This window comes from Apis mellifera, linkage group LG10, assembly GCF_003254395.2.
Source record: "Apis mellifera strain DH4 linkage group LG10, Amel_HAv3.1, whole genome shotgun sequence".
In the NCBI taxonomy this organism is placed as follows: Eukaryota; Metazoa; Arthropoda; class Insecta; order Hymenoptera; family Apidae; genus Apis; species Apis mellifera.
Window position 1 is genome coordinate 5,061,919 of NC_037647.1, and position 21,218 is coordinate 5,083,136.

Here is a 21,218-nt window from a genome sequence, read left to right on the forward strand (position 1 = left end):
CAACTTGCCCTCGAACTCGTTTATCGTAGGATAGAGTTAGATTATTAATACGACCATCCAAGGAATTTCACGATGGGGAAGATAGCGGAGCTATCTTGGATGGAATGTTTCGAGAATTAACGGATTGCCTTTGCTGTTGTTATTCGCTTATCGTGGGTAATTTCGTCGAGAGACGAAACGTGAAATAATTTGGAAAAAGAACTATGGAAAATTGGAATACAAAGAGTGTCGTTGATTTGTGTATTTTAGGGATGAGAGGTAATGAAAGAGGTAATATTTGAAATCGAAGTTGACTCTTTAAAAGAGAGAATTTCGAAGGAATTGAAGAGAGAAATTTTTCGATCAAACGAAAACACTTTGCATAGATTCGAGCAAAATCCTATCCAACATCGTCCACGATAGATTTTCACAACGTAATCAGAAGCTCGTGAATCGAATTTCCAGCTTGGCACGAGCGTCCTTCCTGTCCACAGACACCGTTGATAAATTCCTCTCCCTCCCAAAAGGAGGAGGATGATCGAAAGATCGAGGGGATTCCATATCCCCGGGGCGTGCACTCGCCTCTCAACTCTATACACGCGCTAAACTGGTATTTAAAGCGGTTATCATTTATCGCGGAACTGTTCCGCGAGACGGCGAGATCGGGTGGCTGCTGTACACAGATCCTTTTCCCTTCTTTTTTCCCTCTTGGTGTTCAAGCGCACCAGCTGGTGCTCGTGCACGTGCTACGTAGTGATGGGCTCGAGTGGGACGCGAGCGTTCGCCAACAATTCGACAGCACTTTCAAAAGTGAAAGGAAGAAATTGTTTCGATCGTCGAAACGAATTCAAGAAAAAATCAATCTTGTACATCTTCGAGAGGAGTTGTACATCTCTCGATGAAATTTTTTTCGAAATTATCATCATCGTCTCACTTCAAACTAGCTTAAAAAGAAACGAATGAACAATTTATTGTTCATCTTGCTATTCGGTGAAAATTTTGCTTTGAATTTGATTTATATATGTATAAAACTTGGTCCCATCGCTAGTCTTCTGCCTTCCTCAGGGAGGAAGGAAAAAGCGAAGACGGTGGAGGCTTAATTGCGGAATACCAGCGCACGTGCACGCGTCGATAACGCGCATCCTTTCCGCTCCTCTCTGACATCATCGATCAAACCACCCCGCGCGTTCCTCTCCTTTTTGCAAACGAGGTCTTCGCTTCTTTCGCACGCCGCCATTTTTCCCCCATCACGGTTATTAGTCAGGATCAAGATTTTTGCCGGGAAACGGGATTACTTTGTCTTTTTTGGAGCGGGGATCGATCAAGGATGGAGTTATTGGACGGGTACATGGGTGTCGTATGTCGATGATTTTTGTTGAGTGGAAGGAGATACGATGGTTTTCTTCCGCTTATCATCCTTCGAACGTTTTTTGAGCATTCACATCGTCGATTTATATGTATATTGTACGTTTCTCTTTCACTGTAGATAGATAGAATTTGTATGAAATTTTTTCTATCATTTCGTATACGCTTGAAATTTAAATATTCTCAAAATCGAAGAATTTCTTAAGGAACAGAATCCCTTTACTTCTTCTTCTTTTACTTTTATATACTATACTTGGAAATGAAAATGTGCAAATTCACGATAAAACCTAGAAAAAAAAATAAATAAATAAACAAAAAGCGAGAGAAACCTCCTTTACAAAACCCCAAAAAATTCCATTCGTCGAAAAAGAATCCAATTTCTCAAACCATCTTCCCAGAAAAAAAAAAGAAAGAAAAAAGAGAAAATTTTAGAAAAATGAATCCGTTCCAAACCACCCAGTATATGAGCACAGGGGTCGGTAGCATCCGCACGGAAACGGTATCCCGAAGTAAGTAAGCATCCCGAGCCGAACGAAACGCCGTTCTCCTCGACGCGCAGAGGGCAGGGACCCTTCTTATGCGCTCGTCGAAGTCTCCGCGCCTGGCTAGGCCGGCCAGCAGTAGGTCGAAGCGAGGCCCGAAAAGCTCACGGCCTTGAGAGATCCTGCAGCCCGCTGGTGCACGCTGCTGCGTTCAGCGGTAGACCGCAGACCGTACGTCGGTGTTAACCCGGTGTGTTCCTCCATACACACGAGCATCCATAGAGAAAGAGGAATAACGAGGCGGAGAAGCCGAGAAGCGAGGCGAGTCGAGCAGAGTAGGGAAACGCGTGCACACACAACTCCGGTGAGTATACTCGTCCCACGGATACATATACATACACACAATATACACACACTACACAACTACAACACCGACGATGGCGGTATAACGATGATGGTGGTGGTGGTGATCGCGACACGTGCAGTTACACGTAGAGAGAAAGACACTGTGTGTGGATGTGGAGAAAAACGAGGGGCAACGTGGGGTACCAGGACAGGCGAGTGGAGGAGGGGGAAGAAGGAAGAGGTGGAGGAGGATACCTGGCCAGGTGGTAGTGGCGGCTAGGTGGAGGGGAGGGGGGCCGAGAGGTGCCCCTCGGCGAGGTGGTGGGCAGCTAGGTGGTAGGGGCCCGGTGTGGGGGAGCGGGAAGGGGGTGGAAGAGTACCGCTATACCTGGAGTCGCTCGAGGCGAAATACATACCTACCTACCTACCTAGTATATATTCCCTCGGCTCGTTGTACCCGGCTGATACGATCCTCTCTGTCCTCCACTCTCTCGCTCTCTTCCTCGCTCTCTCGCTCTCTCTCTCTCTCTCTCGCTTTCTCTCTCTCTCTCTCTCTCTCTCTCTCTACCCCCTTTCGTCGTCGGCGTGCCGAAGCCCCGGCAAGGTATACCGCTGTAAGTCCTCCATGATGCACGCCATAGAGCGCACCGCGGCCACCGTAAGACATTGCGCCACCAGTGTCTTGCCTTGCCTTGCCAACGTCCGACGCCGCTGCCGTCGCCGTTCAGACCGACCGCCGTCGCGTATCCACTCGCCATATCCTCCGGCTAATACATCCTCTACCCGTTCTTCTACGCGTAACAACATCATCACGGGATAACATCACGGGCGGAGGAGGAGATTTCGACGTGGCCGATCGAATCGATCCCTTTTTTCCTGCTCTCCATCTCCCGGAAACCTTTGGGATCGTTCCTCCTCTTGGGGGACAGAGAGTCTCTTCCTCGTCCCTCCGTATCGCGGAGTGAACAATTTTCTTCAACGACAATCTGACGGGATCTCCAGGTTCAAGCGTACAAGTTGGAGGTGAAACTGTGATCGAATCCTTTTGCGTTTTCTTCTTCTTCTTTTTCTTTTCCTCTCGTGTTCCCTTTCCTCGTCCCAGGAGAGATTTCCAACTTCTCGAGGAAACGGAGAAGTTTTTCGCCGAGTTTGAAGAACAACATCCCGGCGGGTGTTCGGTGTTCTGTTCCAGGAGAAAGGAAGGGAGGAAGAAACTCGAAGAGGCTCTTCCTCTTTCGTCGCGAAATTATATATCCGGCTTCTTCCTCTCTATCTATCCGTCCGTCTGTCTATCTATCTATCTCCTTCCTCGCTCTCCTTCTCGGAGAAAAACAAATTCCCCGGCCGGCCGGCCGACGAGAGAATTCGAGGAGATCAGCGCACCGAAGGTGGTGCACACACAACCGAGGTAGTCTCTCTCTCTGAAAGAGGAACACGAAGAGGGTTCCCTACCTCTTTCCCCACCTTTTCCTCCGCCACTCTACCTACCGCTACCTCCATCTCCTCCTTCCTCCACCTCCACCACGCGTACAGTCGTACGGTCGCCGGCGAGCAATACGGTTTACGGCCGCGTGACACTGTCCCGGACAACATCGGCGTCCACGAACAGCTGGATCCACGTTCCGATCGATCCGACTCGGATCCTGCGACCTCCTCCTCCTCCTCCTCCTCCTCCACCCGCTGCACGTAGCGTTCCAACGATGCATCCGTGCCGTATCCTGCGCGATTTAACCTCGAATTGAAAAAAAATACAAATCCATGCCATCCAGCTATCGAGCCAAATTCCTTCGAAAAGATACCTCCGCCAAGGGTTTACGACACCTTCGTCTCGTGAGAGAGAGAGAGGGAGAGAGAGAGAGGAAGAGAGAGAGAGAGAGAAAAGAGCGCTTCTCTCTAACTGTATATCCTCCGTGTATATCCCGCGGAATATATACGACGACTGTTGGATCGTGGTTGGTATCGACGTGTAGTGTGCGGTAGTTGGAGAGCCAGGAGAGCAACGCGACAAGGGGACAAGGGGAATTAGTGAGTGAGTGAAGAAGAAGAAGAAGAAGAATAAAAAGTAGAAGAAGAAGAGACAACAACGACGACGAAGAAGAAGAAGAGAGGAGCGTCGGCCTCGTTCGTCGGTTCGTTGATTCGTCGAGAAGAGAAAAGAAAAGCGCGGTGCATATATGGCCGGCCAGGTGGCAATCTCTGGAAGAAGCTAGCGGAACATACCGTGCCCGTGTTCGGTCGCGAGTGAGAGTGTTTTTCGCGTGTAAACGCTAGCGTGGCGGCGTCCGTGGTTCTCGCGAGACGTCAACATCTGGTAGCGTGTATCCGGCCGCCCGAGCGCGTGCACGTCCCGTTCCCCTGGCACACGGCCCCCTGTCCGCCTTCCTCTGCCTCTCTTCATCTCTTCCGCGTGCTATCTGCACGAGTTCCCTTTCCAGGATCGTCCCCGTGCGCGAGAACACCTCCACCAATACCCCTCTCGCTACTACACTCGTGTACACGTACACACACATCGTGAAAAAGAATCGAATGATCGGAAGAAGAAGAAGAAGAAGAGCCGACGACGTCTCCATCGCGATACGACACGTATTATAACGTATTACAACCATACATTTCCCACTTTTTCTCCCCTGAGAAAAGAGGAGGTGGTGGAAGGAAACTGGAGGCTGGAAGCCGTTTTCCAGCATGCCGTGGACGGACGAAGGAACGTCCTCGAGCAACGTTTTGTGACCGGATTCTCAGACAGATCCTCGCGCAGCCCGGTGTCCAGTCAGCTGTCGAGGATTATATTCCCCGGCCAGGTTATCCCCCAGCGGTGTTGGACGTCCATCTTCTATTCGCAGAGGTTAGTCACTCTCCGCTTCGTTCCGGTATAGTACGCACACTCGTACGCGAGTCGACTGTGTGCGCGTCAGCGCGCGCGCGCGCGCGCAACCGTGTCGTAGCACACGTACGCCTCTCTACGCCTCTACACCCGTGTGGGCAGACGTCCTTACGCGCATCTCGTACGGGTGTGAGCACGTACACGTACGTAACGCACACCGCCACGCACCGTTGTGTACGCGCGTACGTGCGCGGTGGTCTGACCGCGTGGATACGAGTCGGTGCAACGATCTGCGCGTTCGTCGAGCAGCGTTCGTGATAATGTGTGTGCGGTATGGGTGTGTATGAGGCGAGCACTCGTCCGTGTTGCGAAAGCGGCTAGGCTGTTGCGATTTTTCAGTGGAAGAGTTGTTTCGAGGTGTTTCGCGTGGACAAGTTTTCGCCAAGGCTCTTTCGCCCGGGAAGGGGGTCTAACGCGCTCGCGAAAGCGCGTAGGAAAGTGAGAATTTTGCATGCAAATCTCTTGCAAAGTTCTTTTTTCTTTCTTTCTTCTTCTTTTTGGACGAAATGTTGGATTATCTTTTTTTTTTTTTTTTTTTTACTTTGGTCGAATTTCTAGGAATTTCTAGGCGAGTATAATATAAGGGGATGATCGTGGGGGAGGATCGTTTGTAGCTTCTGGTTCTTTTCTGATTTGTAGAAAGAGACGCGTATGGAAAATTGATTTGGAAAGTTCAGAGTTCAGAGACACGTTCGAGTTGAAGATACCGAAGGTAGCTGCATCGTTTGCATGCTAATGAAAGAAGTGATATTGAAGTGTCTTTGTTGCTCAACGACGTGAGTAGCAGTTGAAGGTTTCACGTTTTGCAGGATGTTCGAGAATAGAAGTTCGTGATTTCCGAGAAGCATTTTTCATCGTTGTATGATGTATGATTTTATTCGTAGAAAAATTGGAGACGAAATATTTAAGATAAAAAATAACGATGATATATCTTTCTTGTAAAATTATACGTTTCTTGGAACAATTTTACGATCCATTTCAAATCGAATAATTTCATTTTTCTTCCTCTGAATCGCGAGTTTTCGATTCCGTGCATCAAACTTTTTCGTCATTTTGTAATTTTGTTCACATCCCGATGAGCAATATAGTTAGTCTAAAATCATCGATAACTTTAGACACAACGTTTTGAATTCTACCGATTCTTGCTTGCCGAGACAGAGAAATACTTTTAGAGCTGATTCCTTGGTTATCTTCGTGTGTATTGTACGTGTTTGAAATACGAAATTCGTTCCTTCAACTTCCTAGATTAATTAGATATTCAACGAGTTGCTATGCTGATGGCTAGACACGCCGTTACTTTTCGTCTCTGGTGTTTCGATTCATCTTCTGAAACAACCTTACTGCATTTTCTTATAAATATATCTTGATTTATCTCGAATAACGTCAAGTTTTTTTAAATACGTAAAATTAAAATTTTTCTGTTTCAAACTGCGTATATTTCGTTTCGAATCGAATCGAAAATTTGATTCATTGCATATATAATTGTACATTTATATATATATATATATATATACCTTGATTTTCATTCAAATTTATACAAGATTTGATGAGGAAAATCTCGAGAAAAATATTTAAATTCTTCGATTCTAAATGCTTGATCGCATTTCAATCGAAAGCATTTGAATGAAAATCGAAATATTAGAAAAATATTAATCCGAGGAATTAAATCTTTCGTGTGGCGGCTAACGATCAATTAAAACGCGAGTTTAACATTGGAGCACCTGCCATGTTTTGGCACAGCTCGCAATTAAAGCGCTCGTAACTTGAAATATGGCGCGTAAACGTTTGCAACATATTTCAAACAACTACTATAGCGTGTAAATATTACACGCGCGGGTATACAAACAATCAAAAGTATCCAGACGTTTGTTTATTTCTACGTCATCTGTTTGCAAAATCAAAGATAATATAATTTGCAAAACAATAAGTTGCATTATGACGATACAATTAATCCTCTCGTTCCTAACCTCAATCTTTAATCGTCACGAATCAAACGAAACGATACGAATTTTGCCAAGATATAAAACAATAATAATAATAATAATAATAATAAATACTAACTATATTCACTAACTAAACGATTATTAGAATTAAAAAATAAAAATCTAACGGACGTCTTTCAATATCTTCAAGAACTAGGATAGCATGTTTCATCGAGAAAACTTGTAGTTTCCAATCCTAACCTAAATACTTCTTCACCTACGTAAATGAATTCAAACAAAACTGTTTTTTAACACCACACTTTTCCCCATCTCTTCAATTCCATTTCAAATTTCACTACGAAACACATCCTACATCCTTATTTTACTTAAATAAATTCCTCCCTCCCAACCCTTTCAATCTCTTCTTCAATCTCGTGCAAACAAACGCTACAATCTATCCACAAATAAAATAAACGAAAACAACGAGATCCTCTTTGAATAGGCGCTCAAAATCAACGGACGGAGGAAGAGGAAGGAGGGAGAGAGGAAGGAGGGGAGGGGAGGGGAAGATTAATCGGCAGAAACGAAAATTAACCCGATTGTACGTTGCACGAGCAACGTTGTCGGGATCGATCTATCCAATCGGGATGGAGTAAAAACGCGCCTCGGGTGTTATATTCGCATCCAGAATTATGCAATGACAGCGTGAAATTAGATCCCCGCCTCCTTAAGTGAACGCAACCGCACACCTTTGTTCCTCTCCTGGGGCCTAGCCAGCGCGAGGTTGGTTTGGTCATCGACTTTATTTTTTCCTTCTTCCCTCCCTCCCCCTCCGTTCCTTCTGACCCGAAACAGATCTACGATAACGTAATAGTTGGAACGATTGTTTCCATCATGGCGATCCATCCAGCTCGATGCAGCGGAACGACGAGGCTCGCTTTCGGGTCGAGGAGATCGGTATTATCGCTTGCGAACAACATTATTTTTTACCTCATCAATTGTCATCATTGTACTCTCAAATTGTCTAATTCAAGTAAAGTAACAATAGAGATCGATAGAGTTATCACGCGTTTTCAATTTTTTTACCAATTCTTGTTTTTCTTTTTCTTTTTTTTGAAAATTTTTTACTTCAACAGGGAAAGGCCATTCCTAATTATTTTCGACCCTTCAAATCCACGCGTTTAACAATATGCACGTTGACTTAATTATCGCAATACACGTAGAAAGGAATTTCATTCTTCATCTTTATGACACGACAATGAAAATAAGCAATTTTATTTTTCTCCTAATTCAATCTCGACGATTTTCTATCCATACAACACTTTGATAGAGATTCTGCTCTTCTGACGAGATCTCTTGGAGACGTGATATTCCTCGTTTCATTGATCTTAGACGACGATTCTTAAAAGATAGAGGAGAGAAGAGGAGGGGATTCCACGGCGTTACTTCATTTCTCTTCGTTTCATGAGAGAGAGAGAGAGAGAGAGAGAGAGAGAGAGAGAGAATTGGCCGAGTCGGAAAAATATCGGTGTAACGAGCGGCCGATTGGATTTTTACGCTTTTTACGCCGCGTTTCGTGTCCGTTTCTCGCAGCGACACTCGAATACCGGATAAACGCTTCGACTCATCGCAAGAAAACGCCGGGATCTCTCTTTTTCGATTTCTCTACTCCTCGGTTTCTAAGTGGACAAGCGGGCAGGGAGGAGGGGAGGAAGGAGGGAGGGAGGGAGGGAGGAGGGGAGAGGGGAAAAAAAATTCTCTTTCGTCTGCTTAAGATTGTTTCCAAGAGTCTCCAAGCAAGCGTGGAATGGGAAACGTTTTGAAAGAAGAGGGAAGAATCGGTTCATCTTTATATATCTATTAATCGTTGTTTAATTCTTTTTTATTCGATTTGAATCTTGTGCAATTTGTACAAAACTCTGATGGAAATATGATGGAAATTTAAATAGAAACACGAGTTTGTAAAAAAAAAGAATGGAATTAGATTGATGATAATATTGTTTCTTTCCTTTTTTTATTATTTATTTTTTGATATATATCTGATTGTATAAAGAGAAAAAGATGGATAGAAAATTGTCGAGATTGAATTACGAGGAAAATAAAATTGGGTTGCTTATTTTCATTGTCGTGTCGTAAAGGTGAAGAATGAAATTCCTTTCTACGTGTATTGCGATAATTAAGTTAACGTGCATATTGTTTTATTCCCTGTTTATTTCTGCAAATATTTATCGAAGTATCGTTAATAAAAATAAAGATTTATGGTCAGGTGAAAGTTATGATTTACGCAGTTATTCATAGATACATTTATCAAGTCAATTTTAGGATTTACAATTTCTTTTTCAAGTCCCGGAATAGCACAGCGGGGATATAACCTTGTAATTAGACGTATTATATAAAATATAATCGATACGACAATGTAAATAATAAAATGATCCTTGCGTTTTTCTAAATTTTTTTTTATAATTCTTTCTTCTTCTTCTTTTTTCCTCCCCTTCTCTTTATTTCTTCACACGGAATAATCAAATATATTTTTATTCATCGGTGAAAGAAACATTGAGAGAAATGTGTGTCAGATTTGAAAATATCCATATTTTCATATTCTAGAGTTTAGAGAGAAAGAGAGGAAAAAAAGAAGAAGAAAAACATTAAATTATCCACTATCTATTACACTTACTTTACTGAAAATGATTACCTTAGATTTCGAGGAATGATATTAGGAATCCAACATGTTATTCCAACGACATTTGCAAACGGAGAAAATGATAAAATCAGAAATGATCAGAACGATCATAATTTTCTCAACAACGGATACCTGTCCATCCACGATTCTCGCATTAACCCTTCCCCGCCAGAAAGTGGAAAGTGGAAGAATATATGAGAAACAACAAAAGGAGCGCGACTTGTGTTACGAAAAAAAAAAAAAAAAAATAATAATTTTCCTCGTTTAAAAAAAAAAAAAATTTAAAATCATCGCCTCATCGAGAATCGTAAGTTATGTAAAATATTCCATCGTATTTCCATCGAGATTTTTTTTCGAATCGAAGAGGCGTGCGTGTGTCGATTGTGTGTCGACTTCCACAAGATTCCAAGAATGTTATCCAAGTCGAATTATTCTCTCGGTATCGTGCAAGTCCACTCTTACATCCCGGATTTCTCTCAGGCCGGCTCGCTTCAAAAGCGACAATACGTTATGCAAATGAGGGTATGTCAGCGAGATTCTCCCTTCGATTTGCATTAAGCTCGCATCCAACGTCGCTAAGCACTTTCACCCGTTGAGCTACGAGCATCGAAAACGTCTGACAATGTACCGAGGAATCGAAATCTGATCGATCGAAGGAAGGATCCAAAGAATTTTTCCTTCTCTTTTTCTCCCATCGAGACTTGATTAATTTCACCCGCTCCAATTATCAATGCTTGCTCTCTCAACTTCTTATTGAAACAATGTTTTCTTTTTTTCTTTACTTGGAAACTACGATTATTATCAAGCGAAAAGATGAAAATATCGTTTCAGGTGAAATATTTATCAACACTTTGCACGATTCGCGTGTTCTTCGTTCAGCAAGTTTCGTTCAAGCTGCTTTTTCCTCTCTAAATTAACAACGATGAGTAGCGTATCTGACACATCTAATCCCTGGCCACGATTCCTGGTAACAATTCATTCTCTGTTTACGCCACGTTATTTGTAAACACATTTTGTCGATCTTAATATTTCTTCCATTTGCTAATAATAATAAAAAGAGGGAAGACAAAAGGATACAGGAGGAGGAACAATTAACCCGGTTTCCAGTCTACTCCCTATTTACGCAAAAGATCGGTTCGATTAGAGGATCAGGGCAAAGAAATCTTCTAGGCGTATCTTTATTGTTAATTAATGATTTTTCTATGGTAATTTTAAGGATAATTTTAATAAACACCGTTAGCCGCACGCGTATCGAAAAAGAATGAAATTTTTAGATTTTCTAATTAACTGTTATAGGAAATCCCCTACGCGCATACACGAGAGAACTTCCTTATCTTTTTATCGTAATTGTGTCGTTAATTAGAAAACCCCTTATTAGAAAAACTTTTGAACGAGAATTTATTTATTAGGTAATAAATTGATCACAATGAAACAGTAATATCCTGGATCCTTAATTAATCGATGAAATTATATGTATATGTGTGCCACGTGGAATACCAGTACTGTTAATCTAATTTTTAATTAATTATCCGGAAACAAAAATAAATAAATACAGAAAATATAGAATATTAAATTATAACACGAATGTTAATTTATTAAACTTTCTGTCCATCTTGACCGATTATCATCACTCGTTTCGTTCTTGAAATAAAAAAAATTTAAATATAGAAAATATAGAATATTAATTTATAATATGAAATCGTTCTTGAAATAAAAAAAAAAAAAAAAAACTTACACGAATAATATTTACGATAATTGATGGAATGTTAAATATACTTTTAAAAATAAAGGAATATATTTCTCGTGGAAAAATCGTGAGATTCAATTTCATCTCTCCACGAATATTCCACCTTCTTCTTCAATCTCTCAAAATTGAAGATACAACAAAAATCAACTACAGAGATCATCTCGTAGTTGATCTCGATTATATATATATCGTTCGATGAAGCGGTAACACCGTTTATTATTCGCGTTCGGTAACACGTAACACGGTAAATCGTGCGCCGCACGATTCTCAACGGCGCAACGATTCTCCACGCAACGAGAGTCGTGGAATTTCGCGTCGGCAGGCAGAGAAGAAACGACAAGTCTCTCGATGCAAACAAGCTCGACACATGGACGATCGGTGAAAGTGAATTACGATCCTGGCGCCCGCTCGGAAACATGCTTTCCTCGCGGTTTCGAAAAACCGAACAACCGACGATTAGGCGAAACGATTGACCGATCTATTAGGCCGGTGTACACGCGAAACACGCCATTTTCACTCGCGACGAGAAATCTTTCATCCTCTCGTCTCCCCTCGAAAACATCGAGCGTTTAATGTCGAAATGATGATCTCTATCCTACCTTTTTTTTTTTATATATAACGATTCATTGATTTTTTTCACTTGGATATTTATTTATTTATTTTAGATCGAGTTTGATCATATTGCGAAAGAAATATATGTTAAATGATCGAATTCGATTATTATAATGATAATGATGAGAAATAATTTTGTCAAATTTGAACGAGGAATGATTTTAAATATTTTTTTCGATAAGCGAACGAGTATGTTTTTTAAAATATTACTAGGCGCCTTAGAAATGTCCCTAGAAATATACGTCTCCTAGTTGTTTCTCGTAAATTCGAACGAATCGTACGTATATTGCGAGAGAAAAGAAATTTTAGAATCCAATTTCGATCCAATTCGATATTTTTAAGTCGAGGATTTCTCCTTGCGTTTGATATTTCTGTATTAAAATTTGTTAAAATATCGCCTCCCTTCCTTCTTTTCCTTCTTTCACGAACGGGTTTTCTTTGAAAAGAGGGCTCGGCACGAGACTCTTCTGTTTCGCTTTCATTTAGATTTAATCTGAGAAAGGAAACAAACTCGGGCTACAATGTTAATAATGGCGGCCGGTCGTCGAGGCGGCGTTGCGTGCGCGTGACGGTTGCCGACGAAACGAATAATTGCTGAAAAATTCCTGGTCTCCATCGGCCGCGACCGCCGTGCTATTAATTAACTATAAAACATTCGTGATGGCGAACGTGTCGATCGGTGAACAGTTCTTTCTCGTCCTGAACGTTGTCACGCTGTTTTGCACCAATGATCACGTTTCTTTTTTTGCGCTCTCGTATCGAGAACGTTGATGCTCATGACAGATGGCGCGCCGATCTTTTTGCTTGCCTTTTTTTCTCTTTTGGGACGAGAGTTTCGAAATGTAATTTTCGTTCCAAAAAAATGTACGTGTCTATCTTTGAACTATTTCATCGATTTCATTAAAAATTGCACTTAATTAAATTACACTCTATTTGTCGAATGCATTGAATATATTGTACCAATTATTTATTATAATTTCGAGGTTAAAAATTTCCCGTGGATCTCTTGCACAACGAGAAGTTGAATTTTTTTTCTTTTTTTCTTTTTTCTTTCTTTCTTTTTTTTTTTTTTTTTGAAACGAATTTATACTTTTCATTACGTAAAATTTATTATATAAATAATAGTAATTTGCAATTCGAAACTTTCTCCCTTTCTTGAAAGAAGATGGCACATAATAACGGATATTAATACGTTACATTATTATTTGTTTAATTTTACACGTAGAGAAAACACTGGTTTCTAAATTCAATTGCCCATGTTGATGAAGAAGAATATTAAAATTTACAACTTTTAAATCCGTTCACTGTGTAATTTTTCTCCTCGTAACACCTTTTACACACACAATAAAGAAATAATTGCAGCCATATTAATTCATTTTATTTGCAAAACGAAGCGCAAACACAAGCGTGAGCAAGCTTTCATCGAGTATTTTTTGCACGAGTATAATAATAATAATAATAATACAATTAAAGACGGGAGTTTTTTTCTTTTTCTTCTTTTTTTCCTTTTTTCATTTTTTCAGTTCAAACAACCTGTTAACCTGTCCGGCCATTTTGGCCAAGAACACTGGGAACACGTGATACGTTTTTCCCAGATAACGGAAATTAAAGTATCAACGTGGCCGTAATTATTCTTAACGATTCTCCCATTATTTCCCCAACATCTCATCTAGCGAAATAAACCACGTTGTAATACGCTTTAAAAGCGATTGAAAATTGTAAAAAAAAAAAAAAAAAAAAGAAGGAAAAATAAGAAAAAAGAAGATCAAAAGATCGAGCGATTTCACGTGTTCCAAATACCGATCTTATGGTTATATACACTGCTATTACACTGCTTAACTGTGCAACAATTTGCACAATTACCATTACGAATTCCAATTTCACGCAATATTTGGCTTAAAATCTTAAATATGCTTGGATATATATATAGGTAGAGTATTCATTTAATAGTAATTTGAAAACCAAACATTATAATTACATATCGATAATACGATAATAGTACGTACGTGTGCGTGTGTATAAGAATATATGGATATTAAATTATTCGAAATTTTTCTGAATATTGAATATTCGAAATTGTACCACGAATATCAAAATGGGAACGTTCGATATCTCTACGAGCGATATAAAAATATCGCTTCTGCGACTGATACATAAATAAAATTTCTGAATATTCGTAATATCCAAATTCAAAGGTATTTCGAAAAAATTAAAATATTCTAACTCTGATGAAAATATTGGAAAATTAAAACATTCCAATACTCTCTCTAAAATATTCGAAATCTCTATCTCTGATTTATCCCAACGTGGATTCGTGACTTCAACTATTAAAAAAAAAAGAAAAAAAAATGGATTCGAAATTTTCTATCTAGAATATCACTTCTGGCTGATACAGCAATAAATAAAATTTCTGAATATTCGTAATATCCAAATTCAAAGATATTTCGAAAAAATTAAAATATTCTAACTATGATGAAAATACTGGAAAATTAAAATATTCCAATATTCTTTCTAAAATATTCGAAATTTCTATCTCTGATTTATCCTAATGTGGATTCGTGACTTCAACTATTAAAAAAAAAGAAAAAAAAATGGATTCGAAATTCTCTACGAATATCACTTCTGCCTGATACAGCAATAAATAAAATTTCTAAATATTCAAATATTCGTAATATCCAAATTCAAAGATATTTTCAAGAAAATTAAAATATTCTAACTCTGATGAAAATATTGGAAAATTAAAATATTCGAAATCTCTATCTCTGATTTATCCCAACGTGGATTCGTGACTTCGACGAGTATTAAAAAAAGAAAAAAAAAAGAAAAAAAAATGGATTCGAAATTCTCGACGAATATTAGATTCATACGCGAAATACCGCGCTATAATTCACGCTGATTGCGAGTCACGAAGCAACAGCATCGTATCGCAAACTTGTTCGTTTCACGAGCGCATAAATTTCGTTACGTGCAAAACTCGATTGCAACTTTGCTATTTTCGATCGTCGTCGCGGATCATTGTGATCGTTGAATTATATATCGTTCAAGATTCAGCACGCATACGCTCGTCGAAAAAAAAGAAAAAAAGAAGGAAAAAAAAAAGATCGTGGATCGATTATTCAATTTCAAGGCCAATTACCGCGCGCCAAGAATAAATTTCGAATTTTTGACGTTTCAGATTCGCAAAACTGATACTGAAATTTACGAACCATTCGTGCTCGATCGATTTTTGCTCGAATTTCGCTCGAAAAAGGGCGTTGCTTCGATATATATTTTTAATTCCTTCGATTTTATCAAAATTGTTTTCGAGCAATTGAAAAAGGATGAACAGTAATGAAATTATTTATAGATGAATAGCAAAATTCCAGGCTGACTGGTTCCACTATAACGAATCATATTATTTATAGCTACGAATAACTGGTGAAATCCTAGTGAAGAATTGTTCACGAATTCCTCGAGTTTCATTAGCTGGTAACATCTACTTATAATAATCTTTGATTTAAACAAATATAAAGAGAAATAATCGTTAACTTTTCCGAAATTTATCATACGTTTTTAACACGTCGAGGAATCAGAATATTAATCAAAGATTGATAAGAGAAAAATTATTCGAATGGAATAAAAAAATAAATCGAATAAGAATAAAAAGCTTACCAGAAGAATCCCGGCATCGAGGAGGGTAGACCATCAATCTTCATAGGCAAAAAAAAAAAAGAAAAAAAAAAGAAATAGCTCTGGAAAAAAAGGAAAAATAATCAATTTCGCGTCTAATTAAACTTTATACAAGAAATTTTACATCCACCAATATTAATATTGATTGCACAATCATCGAGAGAATCGATGCATCGATGATGTTGCACGCAGGTGGTCCCTCGGTTTTGCTCGATTAATTTTCCAAAGCAGGATGTCTGGAAGATTCGCGCGCCAGGTGGTGAACGAGCAATTAAGCGGGGGTAATTTAATCCCTCCCCCAATTGGGCTGTTAGAAGGATGCGTTCGAGACTTTAACGAGCTTACTATTTCGTTCGAACTTGTATTCTTCGTCGTTTGAAAAATTACACACACTGGACTAGGACACTTGCGTTGATGATTGAACAGTGTCAGGTGTTTGATGGCGAGAGAATGTCACAGAATTGTCCTTTTTTTTTTACTGTTATATATTATATGCAAAAAAAGAAAAATGAAATTTTAATAATAATTTTGTTTGTTCCAATTTATCTAAAGAAATCTCTTTTTTTTTCTCTTTTAGAGAAATAGAATCTTATTGGAAATAATTTAATAATTGTCGTCGATAAAAGTCTTATTTTATAGAGGAATCTTTCTCCAAACAGCTCGTTCGATTTCGAGAATCCAGTGAAACGAGAAAATCCGCATTCTAGAGCATCCCGATTCGATTTTTAGAACAATGCGATTCAGAGCCATCCATTCGATCGTTCGTGCACGCACATCCTCGCGCATACATAATTAATCACACGTGCCTAAATAATACGATTATGCATACGCGGCTAACTCGGACGCCAAACAGCTCCACAGAACCGTGATCCAAACGTGACTTTCCAGACCGATACTTTTCATTCCTTTGAATGGAACAATTTTCATCATTCTAACGATCCATACGATCTTTAATTTATTTTCTTCTTTACGGAAATTCTCTACACTTTTTCCAATATTTCTCATTCTAATATTAATTTCTTCTTCTTCTTTTTTTTAAATATATCGTTCAGATATATTATTGAACGTTATTTTTAAGAAATATTTATTATGATGAAATATTTATGTATATTTAGATACGTGAATATTTTTCAATTGTTGTATATTTAAATAATATACGTATATTTTAATTAAATATAATGTATGTGTTGATTTTTTGTTTAATTTTCAAGGAAAAAAGAAGAAGAAAAAAAAGGAAAGGTTGTTATACGATAACAAATCGTTTAGGGGAAATGTGTGCTAACAATCTCGAGAATCGCGCGTGTCATTCGACAAAGTTGCAAGCAATCTCTCTAACGTGGGAATCCATATGTCATTTGCTTTGATCAACAGGCTGAAAAAAAGCAATTGGAGAGAGATTCACGATTCAAATTTATAAAACTCTCTAACTCGAACCGCTTTCGAAATTTAAACATCGAAACATCGTTTTCAAAATTACTCTTCTCGAAATTAATATTTTCTTCAATTTTAAATATATTTCCAGCATATTGAGAATTCTTTCTCTTTTTCTTTATCTCTAACCAAGTTTCTCGACGGTGCTGCTACACTTAACTAGTTCCTTTCACAATATCTGTATCGTTAGACTGCACACATCATTTATGCATTTATTTAAAGATCAAAAGAGAAAAAAATGTGATACGCACGGTATAAACATATTCCAAGCAAGGTGATTATTAATTATTTGATTAGCGAAACAAGATTTCATTTTCTTAATTTTATCGATAAAATTAGGAACTCGTTCGAGTATTCGCAATTCACCGATTAAGTAAAGACTAATAAAAGTTAAATATAATTTAACATTTTGAAATTCAACGAATTTCGATTCAATCTATCTCTTTATTCTTTATATAATTTCATCTCGATGGAATAAAAATACGAAATGTTCAATCCTAATCAATTGAAAATTGTTATTTTACGTAACAACGATTTAAAAGTTGTACATATATTTTATCCCTTTTCAACCGAAACGTTTTAGAATATTCTAAACGCCCAAAGGATCCTAAAATATTCTCCATTTCCATAAAAAACGAACAAGCTCGCCCGCCAAAATTCCACAATTCCCCCAATTTTTTTTCCAGACGATAGACATCGTGTTAAAAAGAAAAGAGAGAGAAAGAACTCGAAAGGATGCTAGGGTTGTAAAGTAACGAGACATATAAATTGGCGATATATGAAACTCGTCTACAGTGTCACACGAGCTGGCCGACCGACTGGTTGAAAAATAATTTATTTTTATCGAGAAATAAAAATATCATCGTTTTATATTATAGAAAGAAAGGTGTCTGCCTAAACGTAGAGCCACAAGGATCTGAATTCCAAAAATGGCGTTTTACGTCGTGCTCCAGAGACTTTTATTGCTGATTCGGGGCCTGGGTTTTAGTTTTCAACTTGTTCGAATCTGGAATTTCTTATTTTGCTTTCGTTTTTCGGGAAACCGTGCGAGGAATTTTTATAGTTTTCGACTGTGCCGATATCTAAAAACAGATTTTTTTTCCTTTCTTTCTTTCTTTTTTTTCGACTCTTTTCTCCAGACTCGATCGTTTCTTTCTCTCTCTCTCTCTCTCTTTTTATTCCCCGTTTTTTTCTCTGGCTAAGATTTCTCTTGTCCGGATCGTTCCTTTAATTTATTATCCACTCGAGGGAAATCGCGTTTGAAGATGAACGCGAGGTGGAATGAACGAGAAGAATAGAAAAGTATAACACACAGAAGATGAAATAAAATTACGCATAGAATTAATAATACAATAGAAATTAAATAACTCTAAACGTAATTTTAAGTTTCAATAATCGTTTGCGATTGATGTACACGAAAAGTATTGCAATTCATTGCATTTTTATTCTATATTTTTTTTTCCTATCGTGAAAGAAACGACAATTTTTTTCATTAATATAATATAATAACCTAATATAATAACATATAAAGAAATTTTTAAAAAGATCCAATACAATGTTCGAAATAAATAACATTCACGTATCCTCAAATTAATCATTTTTAAAGTATCTTTATATATTTAAAAAAAAAAAAAAAATAAAAAAATCTCATTATATCTCGATATCATCGCACCTATTCCAAACAACCTATTCAATTACTACCCTCTATTCTCCTCCATCAAACACAGACCTCCTCTAATTAATTTTCTTCTTCAACTGAAGAAAACTCAAACATTCGAAATGGTTCAAACTACGTTAAAAACCGAGAAGCTTCGAAATCTAATTTCCCCAAATCATCCTCATTCTTTTGACCCAGTATCGTAAAAAAAAAAAAAATGAAGAAGAGAAGACAAACCTCTGAATCTTCTTTTCTTCCCCCCCGCCACAAGTTCGCAAGTTGCACGAAGATTTCATCTCGACCCATGTCTCGACCTCGTTAACGGCTTCAATCGTTTTCAAATGTCGTGACGAAATTCCACGTGACCTAGCGTGAACGCTTGGTAGGTGGTCCGAGGTGGATTGACGAGGCCGATGATATCGATGAAAGATAAGGATTATCAGGATGGATGCGCCCCGCGGCGAGACACAGCCTACCGAAACCCACCGCGCTTATCACGCCTCGTTTCGCCCGCATTGTCCGATTTAATCTGCGAAAAAGCTTCCAATTTGTACTTGGGAGGGCGAGACAATGAGCCCATTTGCACGCGCCGTTTGCTTCCAGGGAGGACTCCAACATTCCATTCCGTTTCTGAGTGGAGAGAGAGAGAGAGAGAGAGGAGGTGAAAGATTAATCTGGCTCGCGACGAGATCGGATAAATGGATTCATCTGGGTTAATTTATTCATTGGACGATTGCATCGATCGATGGAAATTTCATCATCTTGTTTCTTTTGGAAAGTGATATCCTTTAAACAGAAAGAAAATCGTTTAGTATTAGAACAATTAATTTATAATGAAGAAGAAGAGATTATTTTCTTTCCACAGAGGAAAAGAAACTTGTGATTCGATATCACAATAATTCGAATAACTAATCGCTCTAACATTCTAACAACAAGATCTTTTCGAGAATCGTTAAAGTAATTCTCGATAGTTGGGAAGGAGAGGATCGGTTTGACCCTTGGAAACGAGGTTGTCGATAAGATTCACATCGACAACGGGGAAAAAAAGGAAAAAAGGGAGAAAAAGATCTGGCAATTTCTAGCCGAGCGATCGTAAATATCGGTGCAACGAATGGAACGAATGCACAAAACGACGACACCTCGTGCCATCCTCCGCGAACCGTGAAAGTAAGCGCGCTGAGAGAACAGCTGGTGTTCCCCGATCCCGAGGGGGGAATCGTGATCTCATTTGGCTCTCCGCATTCCTCGAATTAATCAAACCGATTACCGATCTGTCGATCCGGAATAATTAATCTCGAACGGTAAAACTTTATTTCTCGATGCCGTTCCATCCATCATACACACGTGGTAAAAGGAGGATTAGATTACGGAGAAGATAGCACTACCCCTCTTCTTCGAGGATTTTAAATGGGTTGAGAGTAGGATTGATAAGAGAAATTTGAATTTAGAGATCTGGTATTTGAACTGGATTGGAATTGAATTTTTTTTTAATTTGCAACAGTTTCTCTCGATATTATTGATTAATTGCAGTCAATTTAGGGTTATTAGTTAGATGTAGGATATATAGAAGAATGATTCGATTCGTTGAGATCGAATTTTGAAAAATTTTGAAACTCTCAACTCGCTTTTTGGAATGCTTTTTTCCCCGAGGAATTTGAAAATAGTAAAAATGAATGAAAATATTTGGATTAACCGTGATTCGTTGAAAATACATCGAAATCGTGTTTGCTATGAGTAAAAATATCTTTTTCTACAATTATCGAATTAAGAAATGACCTGATTGAGCCAGCTAAACACGATGATTTCACGTTTATCTAGCCATGGAAACACCTTAATTATAAGTTCTAGTTACATGGTAACCGAATATCTCTCCTGCCTTTTTTTTTCAGCAATTTCAATTTTTATCGACCGTATTTACATATTTTATTGGCCGGATTCTGGGACGGACAAAACATCGTCGATACTTATATAGACGCTTTTAACAAAATTCTTCGTTTAATTATTTAAAATTTACAGTTAATCGTATCGTGTACGAGATCTGATATTATAAAATGGAAATTTCAAATGTCTGTGAACCGTAAAAGTTAATACGATTTGTAAAAAAAAAAAATACTTTTGCCAGTGTCGAGGATACGAGATTAAAATTTCTTCTTAAAATACGAAATAAAATTTTCACGGATGGAAATGGAATTTCTGAACTGAAAATTTCTCTATAATAAGTGAAATTTCTACAAGTAAAACTTTCTATGATATAAATACATATATTTCGAGACAAATATGTGTATTCACGTGTTGGGGGAAAAAAAAAATAGAAAATTTAACTGTTATCGTATCGAAGTTTGCTATCTCGTTTCGATATCTTCTAATATTTCATCATTCACGAAAAGATGGACGATTTCTATTGCAAATTTCGAGATTCTTTTCTATTTTACGATACCACGCGTGTAC

At 38.4% G+C, this 21,218-nt stretch overlaps 1 protein-coding gene and 1 long non-coding RNA gene across 2 annotated transcripts in view; one reads left to right on the plus strand and one right to left on the minus strand.

Annotated features, from left to right (window-relative positions):
* Positions 1-21,218, minus strand: part of LOC107965098 — an 89,060-nt gene that overhangs the window by 15,356 nt on the left and 52,486 nt on the right. Inside the window, exon 4 of the long non-coding RNA XR_001704591.2 lies at positions 15,665-15,744. This is a non-coding gene — a long non-coding RNA (uncharacterized LOC107965098). The remainder of the gene's footprint in view (positions 1-15,664; positions 15,745-21,218) is intronic.
* The window catches only part of LOC726179 (protein sister of odd and bowel-like), a 131,641-nt gene continuing 111,945 nt past the window's right edge, over positions 1,523-21,218 (plus strand). The window contains exon 1 of the mRNA XM_006562495.3: positions 1,523-5,013. The gene's annotated coding sequence lies outside the window, so the exon portion shown is untranslated. The remainder of the gene's footprint in view (positions 5,014-21,218) is intronic.